Source organism: Nomascus leucogenys, chromosome 20 (assembly GCF_006542625.1).
Source record: "Nomascus leucogenys isolate Asia chromosome 20, Asia_NLE_v1, whole genome shotgun sequence".
Classification (NCBI taxonomy): Eukaryota; Metazoa; Chordata; class Mammalia; order Primates; family Hylobatidae; genus Nomascus; species Nomascus leucogenys.
The window spans coordinates 35,467,904-35,480,570 of record NC_044400.1 but is presented as its reverse complement, the minus strand read 5'-3'; the positions used below and the strand labels follow the sequence as shown (position 1 = coordinate 35,480,570).

The window sequence follows — 12,667 nt, the reverse complement described above, 5'->3', positions numbered from 1 at the left end:
GTGCATTCAAGGATGGGATTTTGGATACAAAGACACTTTTCGTTGGTCTCTGCTGTTCCAGTCAGACCCATGCCTCTCCACACCCTCTCCCTGTGCTCTGTTCCTCACACACTCCATGCCCACCGACACCCTTTGCTCAAGTTCTACTGTGTCCTAAATTCTCAGGGCTTCTACTCATCACTGTAAACAACACAAAACAAACACAGCAAACAATCCTAGCACCAAGCCGATTTGGATACTTTAAAGTATAGGTCCTTCACCCAATAATTGCTGCCACACTTATTCTAGTGGCTTTTAATGTTTATATTCTGTACTATGCATTGATCATTTATTACATTAAATTGTAGCACTTTTGTATCCTAAAGTTTGTGTGTGTGTGCTTGTGTATTCTGTAGGGTTTTCTATGTACAGGATCATGTAATCTATAAATAGAGATAGCTTTGCTTCTTCCATTCTAATCTCGATGCATTTTATTCCTATGATTTTCTTTCTCAATTGCCCTGGTTAGCCCTCCAGTACAGTGTGAGGTGGAAGTGGCGAGAGGGGACATCTGTGCCTTGTTCCCATTTTTAGATTTAGGTTTTTCATAGAGTCTCTTTTTCAAGATGAGGAAGTTACTTTCAGTTCTTATTGTTGAATCTTTTTAATCTCAACAAGATTGTGCTAAATCATTTTTATGTATCTCTTGGGATGAATATATGGATTACGTCCTTATTCTATTCTTATTATTTCTTAAATTGACTTTTCAGATGTTATATCAAACTCACATTTCTGAAATAAACTGCACTTGATTATCTTTTTTTATATATTTCTGTATTCATTTTGCTACTATTTTGTTGAGGTTCTTTGCATCTATATTCATGAGACATTGGTCTGTAGCTTCCGTTTCTTGTGATGTCTTTGTTTTGTTTTCATATTAGGTAATACTGGTCTCATATAATGAGATGGAAAGAGTCCTCTTATTTTGCAAAGAGTCTGTGAAAGATGGGGATTAATTTATCTTTGAGTGTTTGGTTAAATTAACCAGTGACGCCATCTAGACATGATCTTTTCTTTGTGGGGCATTTTAAATTACTCATTCTATATCTTGTTGTAAGTTTATTTCATTTTCTCTTTTTTCTTGAGTCAGTTTTGTAAGGTTCTTGAATCAGTTTTGTAAGTTAACTCTTTCTAAGAATTTGTTCATTTTATAGGTTATCCTTTTTTTTTTTTTGCCAGAGACTTCTTCATACTACTACTTCCTTATAATCTCTGTTTCTCTAAAATTTTATTTAACTAAACTTTTTTAGAGACAGAGTTTTTGCTGTGTTGCCCAGGCTGGTTTTGATGTCCTGGGCTTAAGTGATCCTCATACCTCAGCCTCCTGAGTGGCTGGGTCTATAGGTACCTGCCACATGCACCTAGCCTAATCTCTGTTTTTGTTTTTTAAATAAATTTCTGTAAAGTCAGTAAGGATGTCCTCTCTTTTAGTCTTAATTTCATTGTTTTGAGTTTGTCTTCTTTATTCTTGATTAGTCTTGCTAAAGAATGGTTAACTTTGATCTTTTCAAAAGTACAGTTGTTGATAGTGTTGATTTTCTCTACTGTTTTTATGCTCTCTGTTTCATTTAAACCCAATCACATATTTATTATTTCCCTCTTATGCTTGCTTTGGGTTTAGTTTGTTCTTCTTTTTATGGTTTCCTAAGGTTGAGAGTTAACCTATTGATTTTGCCTCTTTCCTACTTTAAAATTTTTTATTATGTATATTTAAGGCATACAACATGAGGTTTTGACATACATATATAGTAAAATGATTGCTACAGACAAGCAAATCAACATATCCATCACAAACACAAGGTTACCTCTTTTTGGTCTATGTGGGTGTGTAGTAAGAGCACCTAAAATGTACTTTCTTAGCAAATTTCCATTATGCAGCACAATATTATTGAGTATAGTTCTCATGTTGTACATCAGATTTCTAGGCTTATTCATCCTGGATCAATGCAGCTTTATACACTTTGATTTATGTCTTTCCATTTAACTCTTCTCTCATAACCACCATTCTACTCTGTTTCTATGTATTCAACTCTTATTGTGTTAATATGCATTTACAGTTATAAAATTCTCTCTTAGCTGCATTTTATAAGTTTTGGCAATTTTTTCTTTCATTGGCCATCCATTTCAAAGTATTGTCCAATTTTACTTGTGATTTATTGTTCAATTTGTTGGTTATTTAAGAGTATGTTATCACTTGCCACATGTTTGTGAATTTACCAAATATTCTCCTGTTATTGATTTCTGATTAATTCCTTGTGATGGGAAAACATACTTGTATAATTACAGTTCTTTTAAATTTATTGAGGCTTTTATGTAGACTAGCATATGGTTTATGCTGGAGAATATGTCATATGTTCTTGAAGACACTGTATATCTTGCTGCTGTTGGGTGGGACGTTCTGTCAGTGTTTGCCAGCTCCATTTGTTTTTTAATGTTGTGCAGGTCCTCTACAGTGTTGCCTTTCTTTGCTGATATTATGTTTAGTTATTATAGCTATTATTGAAAATGGATTACTGGAGTCTCCATCTGTTGTTAAATTGTCCATGCCGTTCTTCAATTGTCAGGTTTTTTTCTCCTGTATTTTGGGATTGTATTGTTTGTTAAGTGCACATATATTTGCAATTGTTAGATCTTCAGTCAATCAATCTTGACTGATTATTTTTTCTTTTTTTGACAATTGGTATTTAGTTTTTATTTCGTAATCATAAACTTAAGTCTGCAATCCAGCTAGGCATGGAAGGGAACAAGAAAAACATGGAACCCAAAGGGAACTGCAGCTAGAGCACAAAGATTCTAGGATAGTGTGAGCAAATGGGGTGGAGGGGTGCTCTCCTGAGCTACTGAAGGAATGGTCTGGTGGTTAAGATAAAACACAAGTCAAACTTATTAGAGTTGTCCATAGTCAGCAATGGTGATCTTCTTGCTGGTCTTGCCATTCCTGGACCCAAAGCCTACATGGCCTCCACAATATTCATGCCTTCTTTCATCTTGCCAAAGACCACATGCTTGCCATCCAACCACTCACTCTTGGTGGTGCAGATGAAAAGCTGGGAGCCATTTGTGTTGGGTCCAGCATTTGCCATGGCAAGATGCCATGACCTGTGTGCTTTAGGATGAAGTTCTCATCGTCAAATTTCTCCCCGTAGATGGACTTGCCACCAGTGCCGTTATGGTGTGTGAAGTCACCACCCTGATACATAAACCCTGGAATAATTCTGGGAAAGCAGGAACCCTTATAACCAAATGCTTTCTCTCCAGTGCTCAGAGCACAAAAGTTTTCTACTGTCTTTGGAAACTTGTCTGCAAACAGCTCGAAGGAGACGTGGCCCAAGGGCTCGCTGTCAACGGCAATGTCGAAGAACGCGGTGGGGTTGACCATGGCTGATAGTACAGGGCTCCTGGTGGCAGCGGCATTAAAAAGTCTTTAGTAACATTTTTGTTGAAGTCTATTTTGCCTGTTGTTATTATAGACATTTCAACTTTCTTTGCTTATTGTTGGCATGTTACATTATGTCTCATGCTTTTACTTTCAATCTGTTTATTTCTGTTAATCTAAAGTGTGTCTCTTGTAGAAAGAATATACATAGACATTGTTTTCATTTTTTATGCATTGTGTAAAACTGTTTTTTAGAATGTTTAATTCATTTGCATTTAATGTCATTACTGATAAGGTAAAATTTACTTTTATCATTTTGTTATGTGTTTTTTATCTGTCTTATTTCTTTGTTTTTCTATTGCTGCCTTACTGACTTCTTTTGTCTTAAGTAAAAATTTTCTAATGTAGCATTTCGATTCCCTTTTTGTTTCCTTTATTATGAGTTTTGAGTTAGTCACCCTGGATATTACAATTAACATCTTAATTTATAGCAAACTAACCTGAATTAATACCAACTTAATTCACTTGTATATTGAGAGTTTGCTCCTGTATAACTTCATTTCTTCTCTACTGCTTAGTGCTATTATTGTTATACAATTACATCTTTATGCAGGCTAAATTAATCAACACAGCATTCTAATAATTGCTTCACACTGCTGTCTTTTACATCAGACAGGAGAAGAATTACAGAAAAATACTTTCTTTCTTTCTTTCTGACTTGCATGACTTTTATTTCTTTCTCTTGCCTAACTGCTCTGGCTAGAACTTCCAGTATACGTTGAATGGAAGTGGCAAGAGTTAATATTTTTGTCTTTTTCCTCGTCTTAGAAGAAAAGCTGCTGGATTTTCACTGTAGAGTAGGATGTTAGATGTGGCTTGTGATATATGACCTTTATTGTGTTGAGGTATATTCTTTCTGTACCTAATTTTTTTGAGAGTTTTTTTTATCCAGGAATGATGTTGAATCTCATCACAAAATTTTTCTGTATCTTAGATGATCTTATAATTTTTTTTGAGACAGAGTTTTTTTTTTAACATTCTTTCAATATGATATATCACATTTGTTCATTTGCTTATGGTAAACTATCCTTGCATCCCAATAATAAATCCTACCTGATCATGATGTATGATCCTTTTAATGTGTTGTTGAACTTGGTTTGCTAGTATTTTGTTGAGGATTTTCTGCATTTTGAACCTTACTTTTGGGTATTTATCTGAACAAAATAAAATCAGGATCTCAAAGAGATGTCTGCACTCCCCTGTTCGTTGCAGTACTATTCACAATAGCCCAGATATGGAAACAGCCTAAGCGTCGGTTGATGAATGAATTGATAAAGCCAAATGTGATGTGTATGGAATATACATTCTATTCAGCCTTAATAAGGAAAGAAATTCTACCATTTGTGACAACACAGATAAACATGGAGGATATTATGCTAAGTAAAATAAGGCAGACACAGAAAGACCAATACTTCATGATCTCACTTCTGTGTGAAATTTTTAAAAAGTCGAACTCCTGGTAATAGAATAGAATGATGGTTGTCAGGGGCTGGGGGTGGTAGAATGGGGAGATGTTGGTCAAAGGGTATAAACCTGTAGTTATAAGAAGAATAAGTTCTGGAGGCCTAATGTACAGCTGGGTGTCTATAGTAATAATAATGTATTGTCTACCTGAAATTTGCTGAGAGTAGGTCTTAAGTATTCTCACCACACACTCAGAAAAGACAACTCTGTGAGGTGGTGGAGGTGCTGGTTAGCTTGATTGTAGTAAGCATTTCACAAGGTATACATATATCAAAACATCACACTGTATACCTTGAATATATACAATTTTTGGCTTTCAATCGTACCTCAATAAAGCTGAAAAATATATTTATGCTGTTACTTATATTTACACATAAAATGTAGGTATTTTGCTGGTGCTCTTGTGTCCTTTGTGGACATCTGAGTGACTTTATAGTATGCTTTCAAAGTAGCCTGAATTACTCCCTTTAGTATTTCTTTGTAGGGCTAGTGAAAAATTGTGTTTTTGTTTATCTGCGAATGTCTTAATTTTTTCCTATTTTTTGAAAAATACATTTTCTCAATGGTGAATTATTGGCTTATAGTCTTATTTCCCCAGAACTTTGAATAAGGCATCCTGCTTCCCTCTAGCTGCCATGTCTTTTGACGATGAGACAGCTGTTAATCTTACTGAGGAAGCCTTGTCCATGAGGAGGCCTCTTTTTTTCTCTTTTGAGATTCTCTTGATGGTTTGATGTGTTATGATATGGATCTCCTTGAGTTTATCTTACTTGGAGTTATTGAGCTTTTTAGACACGCCCATTAATGTTTGTCATTACATTAGAAAGATTCTGGCCACTATTCCTTCAAATATTTTTTCTGCATTCCTATCCATCCCCCTGCTGGGATTCTGATTATGTGTATCACAGCTGGTGGATGATGTTCCACAGGTCTCTGATACTCTGTCCCTTCTTCATTCTTTTTCTTTCTCTTCCTTAGATTGTGTAGTATCGTTTGATCTATCTTCAAGTTCACCAATTCTTTCTTCTCCAGCTCAATCTGTTGTTGAGGCCCTCGAGTGATTATTTTATTTCAGTTATTGTACTTTCAAATTTCAGAATTTGTGTTCAGTATTTTGTTATAATATCACTCTGTTAATAATCTTTATAATATCTCTCTCCATTAATCTCTATTTGATGAGACTATTGTCATATTTTTCTTCTATTGTTTACATGTGGTTTCCTTCAGTTTCCTGACCATAGTTGTAATAGCTTATTTGAGTGGTTTTTTTTTTTTTGAAACCTCAGCATCCTAATAGAAAGTATCTGTTGACTGCTCTCCCTATCCCCGTTGATGGCCCATACTGTCCTGTTTCCTTGTATGTTTCATATAGTTTTGTTGAAAGTGGGACATTTTAGATAGTGCAATGTAGCAACTTTGGAGATAAGATCCCTCTCCCTCCCACCCCAAACGCAGTTTGTTGTTGCTACTGTTTTTGTTTTGTTTCTATTATTGCTGTTTGTTTATTAGGCAACTTTTCTGCACTAATTCTATGGAGTCTGAATTCTCTGTAGTGTGCAAGCCACGAACTCTTTGCTCAGTTACCTCAGTGGTCAGGCAATAATTGAACAGAGGTTTCCTTAAATTCCTTGAACTGATAAGCCTTTGCCCCTCTGCGGAGGCACCCTGTGCGATTGCTGAGGCACATGGCAACATGAATACAGTCTGTAACTGCCTGTGCACGTCCTCAAGGGCAGCCGCAGGTGAGAGCCCAGGGTTTGGCCAGGTCTCACCTGGGCATGCTCACAGCACCACCCCCCCAACAGAAGCCCTTCCAGGACCCCAGGAGTATGTCAGAACTCCTCAATCCCCTTCATCCTCGGCCCCATGCTGGGCCTTTTGCTCCCTGTGTCTCCCTTTTAATGATTTGGCCAGGATATCATTTGTCCCACCTGGCATTGCAGCCTCGGGCAGCTGTGACATTTAAGCACATGTCATTCATGGTTTGAGAAATGGCTTGTGAATGGGATTTTTCCACAGACCTGTGAGACAGGCCAATTAGTGACGTAACTCTGAGGATGGGACTTTTTGAGACACTCCAAATACAATTTCCCTCTTTCCGATGGTTCCACCGCTGCTGGTTTTCACAGGCACTGTGGCTGTGAGGCTTTCCGGGCCCCCTGAGCTGGGCGAGCAGAATGAGGTGTGGCAGGTTATGTCGCCGCAAGCCCCACTGTTCTGACTGAGGTGCAGTGTTCTAGAATAAATTCTCCTGCAATTGTTGCAAACATGGTTAATTTCCAGAGCTCTACAAAAGTTTATTCGGACAATTTTTGCGAGTATTTTTGATGCTTTATGGAAGGGCTGATTTACGCTAGCTCTCAGTGCACCGTTCCAGAATTCCTTTTTTTTGTTTTTTTACCTCATTTCTCCTATAGCACAGTGCCATGCTCGCCAGACCAGTGCCATAAACGATCCTGTGACTGAGGGAGCTGTGGTGTCTCAGCGCGTGCTCAACATCACCAGCTGGTAATCGACTGGCTCTCATATCTGCCTGTCCATCCTCTTTAAAATGTACGATTTGGCCAGGTGCAGTGCTCACATCTGTAATCCCAGAACTTTGGGAGGCCGAGGCGGGTGGATCACCTGAGGTCAGGAGTTTGAGACCAGCCTGACCAACATGGAGTAACCTCGTCTCTACTAAAAATACAAAAATTAGCTGGGCATGGTGGCGGGTGCCTGTAATCCCAGCTACCTGGGGGGCTGAGGCAGGAGAATCGCTTGAATCTGGGAGGTGGAGGTTGCAGTGGGCCAAGATCGCGCCACTGCACTCCAGCCTGGGCGACAAGAGCAAAACTGCATCTCAAAAGCAAACAAACAAAAAATGTATGATTTGCCCTTCACAGACCAAAAGAGTCCAGTGCCCTTCACCCAGGAGCTACACGTATCCCTTCAGGTCCGTGATTCACTTTTGGCTGCTTTACTGGGCTAGATCCAACCCATGACTGTCAATCATGGAGAATCACAGAAGCAACAGCACTGGCTCTTCCTCCAATTTATGTATCTGTTCTGGCTGGTTCTAGTATCCTGGGTATCTTTTTCCTTTTTTTTTGTTTTTCCTTTTTTCCTTTTTCTTTACCAATTGTTGGAAATGATGAAGTCAGCATTCTGGCACAGCCATGCCTGCAGCTAAAGTCATGGAAATATTACCCACATCTTATCTAGTAAACACATATTTCATTTCACTCCTGACATTTCTTTCCCGGGGAACAAAGTCTTAGTGATGCATATTGCATATTCAGCAGAGTTCCGAGCTGTCCTCAGACAGTCTCTTGGTGAACTTTGCATTAGGGTGTGTGGGTGCAGGGCAAAAGCCCAGCTGTCAAGGAAAGAGAGACTCACTAATTCAGGATATTCTCCTCCCAGTTGGAACGGCCTCCTTTCCCCTCTTCTCTGACCTGGGGAGCTGGTGTTACTCAGGCTGTGCTCTGGCCTCTCTGACAAGCCACAGCTTTTATAGGAGTGCTCTTCTCCAGGCAGATTGAGTTCTTTCTCTGGAAAATAGTACTTGGATTTAATTTTGAGTGCAAACATGACTGGTACCTGCAGCTGAGGGAGTGCAAAGGAGGAAAAGGGTCTCAACATGTGCTCAAGTAAATACCTGCATTAGACAGAACACACTACCCTGCCGAGGAACAAATTCAACCTGGCCACCTCTGTGGCTTCATATCAGGGGCCTATTTCTCACTCATTTAAATTCTGATGCAATTTTCCAGGAAGCAGTGGCCCATGCAGACGCAGAGATCTAGTTGGCTCCATCTCATGGCTCTGCCATGACAACCCAGGGACTCACTGTTGCAGCTGTGGGAGGGTGAGGGGGACTCAGGCTCGCTCTTCTGTGCCTCAGCCTGGAATGGCACATGGATGCTGGAATCACCTCTCCTCACGCCCCGCTGCACAGAAGCAGTCACATGGTCCTCCCTTGTAGCACAGCTAGGAGGAGTTGTCTCCCCATGTGCCCAGGAGGAAGAGGAATTTCCATGCAGCTTAGCACAGAAGCCTTATGGCTCCACCCCAGAGTTCGCTGTGGCCTTGTTCTTTGACTCACAAACTTGGTTCAGAATATCTGTGAGATTTGACACCACATCTCTCCCAGGCACATTTTAGGGTAATATTCTCTTCTTTCTGATTTCTTCTCAGTATGAGCCTATTTAGCATCTTCCAGGAATCTAAAAAAAATTTGGTTTGCTAAGAACTCCCTTATTTTTTTGTGTAGTGTTGTGATCTAAATAAGGCCCTCTGAGGACCTTTTCCTTATTTTAAATTCTTTTTCTTAATTTTCAAGTGATTTTGGACAGAAAGGGGAAGGAGTTCACTCTCTTGTATAACTGCATTTGTACTTTGAGGATTGCTTGGTGCCCATGCCCCACCAAATTCTAGAACTTCCTGGGTACATGGACCACATCCATTTTGCTGACACAGTGCCTGGCACACAGTCCGCATCTGGTGTTTATCTGCTGAATGAACAACTGTCTATGGTGGGAGAGGTATGGAAAGAACCCTGAGAGAGGCCGTGGAGCAGTGCAGTCGGCTGCATGGCATTGGTGCCTCAGGGCTTGACTGTTAAAACCGCGAACTCTTCCCATTTAAAGTGAGAATAGCACACAGGTAAATATGTGGTCATGTGAACAAAAAACTTGAGGTTCAACTTAAAAATCATTAGAGTTGAAAAGGAGTGGCTCAACGAATAAAAAAATATAGAGCTGCCAATCCCATTATGGGGTATATCACCAAAGAAAAATCAGCATAGGAAGAGATGGCAGCACTCCCATATTGGTTGCAGCACCATTCACAATACCCAACATATACACTCAGCTGGCCGGGCACGGTGGCTCATGCCTGAAGTCCCAGCACTTTGAGAGGCTGAGGCGGGTGAATTACCTGAGGTCAGGAGTTTGAGATCAGCCTGGGCAACCTAGTGAAACCTCGTCTCTACTAATAATACAAAAAAAAGAAAATAGCCAGGCATGGTGGCGTGCGCCTGTGATCCCAGCTTCTCAGGAGGCTGATGCAGGAGAATTGCTTGAACCTGGGAGGTGGAGGTTGCAGTGAACCAAGATCGCACCATTGCACTCCAGCCTGGGCGACAGAGGAAGACTCCATCTCAAAAACAAACAAACAAACAAACAAACAGTTATGCACTCAGCCTAACTGTCCATCAGTGAATGGGAGGAGAAAGAGAATGTGGCATAAACACGAAACAAAATACTACTCAGCCTTAAAAAAGAAGGAAATCTTGCCATCTTTGACAATGTGGATGAACTCAGAGGACATTATGATAAGTGAAATGAACCAGGCACAGACACATGCTGCACGACCTCACTTATGTATAGAATCTCAAAAAGATGAACTCACAGGAGCAGGGAATAGAATGGTGGTTGTCAAAGGCTAGGAGGAGATATTAGTGAAAGGGTATAACATTTTAGTCAGACTGGAGGGATAAGTTCAAAAGATCTACAGTCCATCATGGTGACAACAGTTAATAACAACATATTGTATACTTGAAAGTTACTACAAAGTAGATTTCAAGTGTTGTCACCAAAAAAATTACATGTGAGTTGATAGATATGATAATTGGCTTGGTTTAGTCATTCCACGATGTATATATACTTCAAAATATCATGTTGTACACCATAAATATATACAATTTTTATTTGTTAATAAAAACACTACTTCCAGTTCTCCCCACACCCCCAAAAGGAAACCAAAGGAATGGCCGCAAAGCACACTGACTGTCAGGACATGGCTCTGAGTTGACCCCGTGCTGCATGCCGGTCATGTGACCTTAGGCCACTCAATGAATCACTTTTTGCTTAGCTTTCCCGTCTGTACAGCGGGTGGACAAACATGGTCTCTGGTCTGTATATCCTGCAAGTGTGTTCTGATGATCAAACCCGCTGCCTATGGTAGGGCAAGTTCCTTTACAAGCTTAGCATCTCTGCAAGTATCCAGGGCATTGCGGGGGCCCCTACTCTGTGGAAACTATCAGTACTTGCAGGAGTATTTTGTCGCAGCTCAACCTACCATCTGTCTGCACTCATTGCCCGAGTCAGGAAAGTACAAGTGGCGTTTCCACAAAACTAGACTGAACTAGAATTAGCTGGCTTAGTTGTCAGCTTGGTTTCATTTCAGCTCAGATGAATGAAGCTTTTAATGAAATCTATTCTTATAGTCTTAATGTCCCCCACGGGCACTTAAAGAGTATTATTATTCCAAGCAGAAGCATTTGGCATGAGAAATAGAATTGATGGCATTTTAGAATTATGGGGAATAATCAGCATTGGAAGATACTGAAAGAAAGTCAAAATAAAACCAGGCAGAGAGTCTTGAATCATCTGGAGAGGAACAGAGATTTCTGATGTTCTGAGGAGTGTCACAGCACCAAGACTGGGAGGCAGCTGGGAGAAGGGAGTTGGTGGCACAGTGAAAAGGACCTGGACTGGGGTCCCCGAGTCCTAATAGTTGTGAACTAGATCACATGCGGCCCTCCTCAAGCAGGCCTGAATGTGCATTACGTCACTTAGCTGGGGCCTGAGCAGCAGGTCACAGAAGGAGTGGTTCTGGATGTGGCCTTGGAAAGAGAAGTCCAAGCACCTGTAGAGATGGTCTGTATTTTCCTCCCACTTCGGGTGCAGCTTTCCACCTCTTCTGCAGGCCCTGAGTGCACAGGCAGCTCTGCCAACCCACTAGGGGCTCTGGAACACACCTCCTGCTTTAGCACCTGCACCCTCGCTGTGAGGATCTGTGTGCACTTCCCTTCCTTCAAGGCCTGGCTTAGCCATCCCACTCCTGGAAATGCTCCCCTCAGCCCACTAAGGGGAAACCACCAGCCACTGTTGTCATCTCCCAAGGGAGAACATCGAGTCTCAAAGAGATCAAGGCTCTTGGTCTCAAAGCTCATTTGGACTGAGTAGGCATTCACACTGCACAAACTCAAATGGATGCCGAAAGCTCTAGAAATGTTTCAACATTTCAATAGCATTAGGGGTACAAGCTAAATTGAATTGTATAGTGGTAGTCTGGGCTTTCGGTGTACCTGTCACCTGAAGAGTGTTCATTGTATCAAATAGGTTGTTTTGTGTTCCTTGTCCCCCTCCCACACTCCCCGTCTTGAATCTCCAATGTCCATTACACCACTCTGCATGCCATTGCATACCTATAGGTTAGCTCCCCCTTACAAGCAAGAACATGCAGTATTTGGTTTTCTGTTCCTCAGTTACTTCACTTAGGATAATGATCTCTGGTTCCATCCAAGTTGCCACACAAGACATTATTTTGTTCTTTTTTGTGGCTGAGTAGTATTCCATTGTGTGTGTGTAATACACACACACACACACACACACACCACATTTTCTTTATCTTCTCATCTGCAATTGTGAATTGAGCTGCAATGAACATACGAGTCCAGGTGTCTCTTTGATATGATAGCTTCTTTTCCTTCGGGTGGGCACCCAGTGGTGGGATTGCTGGATCCAATGGTAGTTCTACGTTCAGTTCTTTGAAAATCTCCACACTGTTTTCCACAGAGGTTGTACTAGTTTACATTCCCACCACAGTGTATAAGCATTCCCTTTTCACCACAACCACGCCAACATCTACTGTTTTTTGACTTTTTCATAAAGCCATTCTGACTGGGGTAAGGTGATATTTAACTTTGTTTTAATTTGCATTTCCCTGATGATTGGTGAT

General features: G+C 40.6%; 1 pseudogene; it reads right to left on the bottom strand.

Annotated features, from left to right (window-relative positions):
- Positions 1–2,866: 2,866 nt before the first annotated feature.
- On the bottom strand, positions 2,867–3,454 carry LOC101176785 (annotated as a pseudogene).
- Between the last annotated feature and the right edge of the window lie 9,213 nt (positions 3,455–12,667).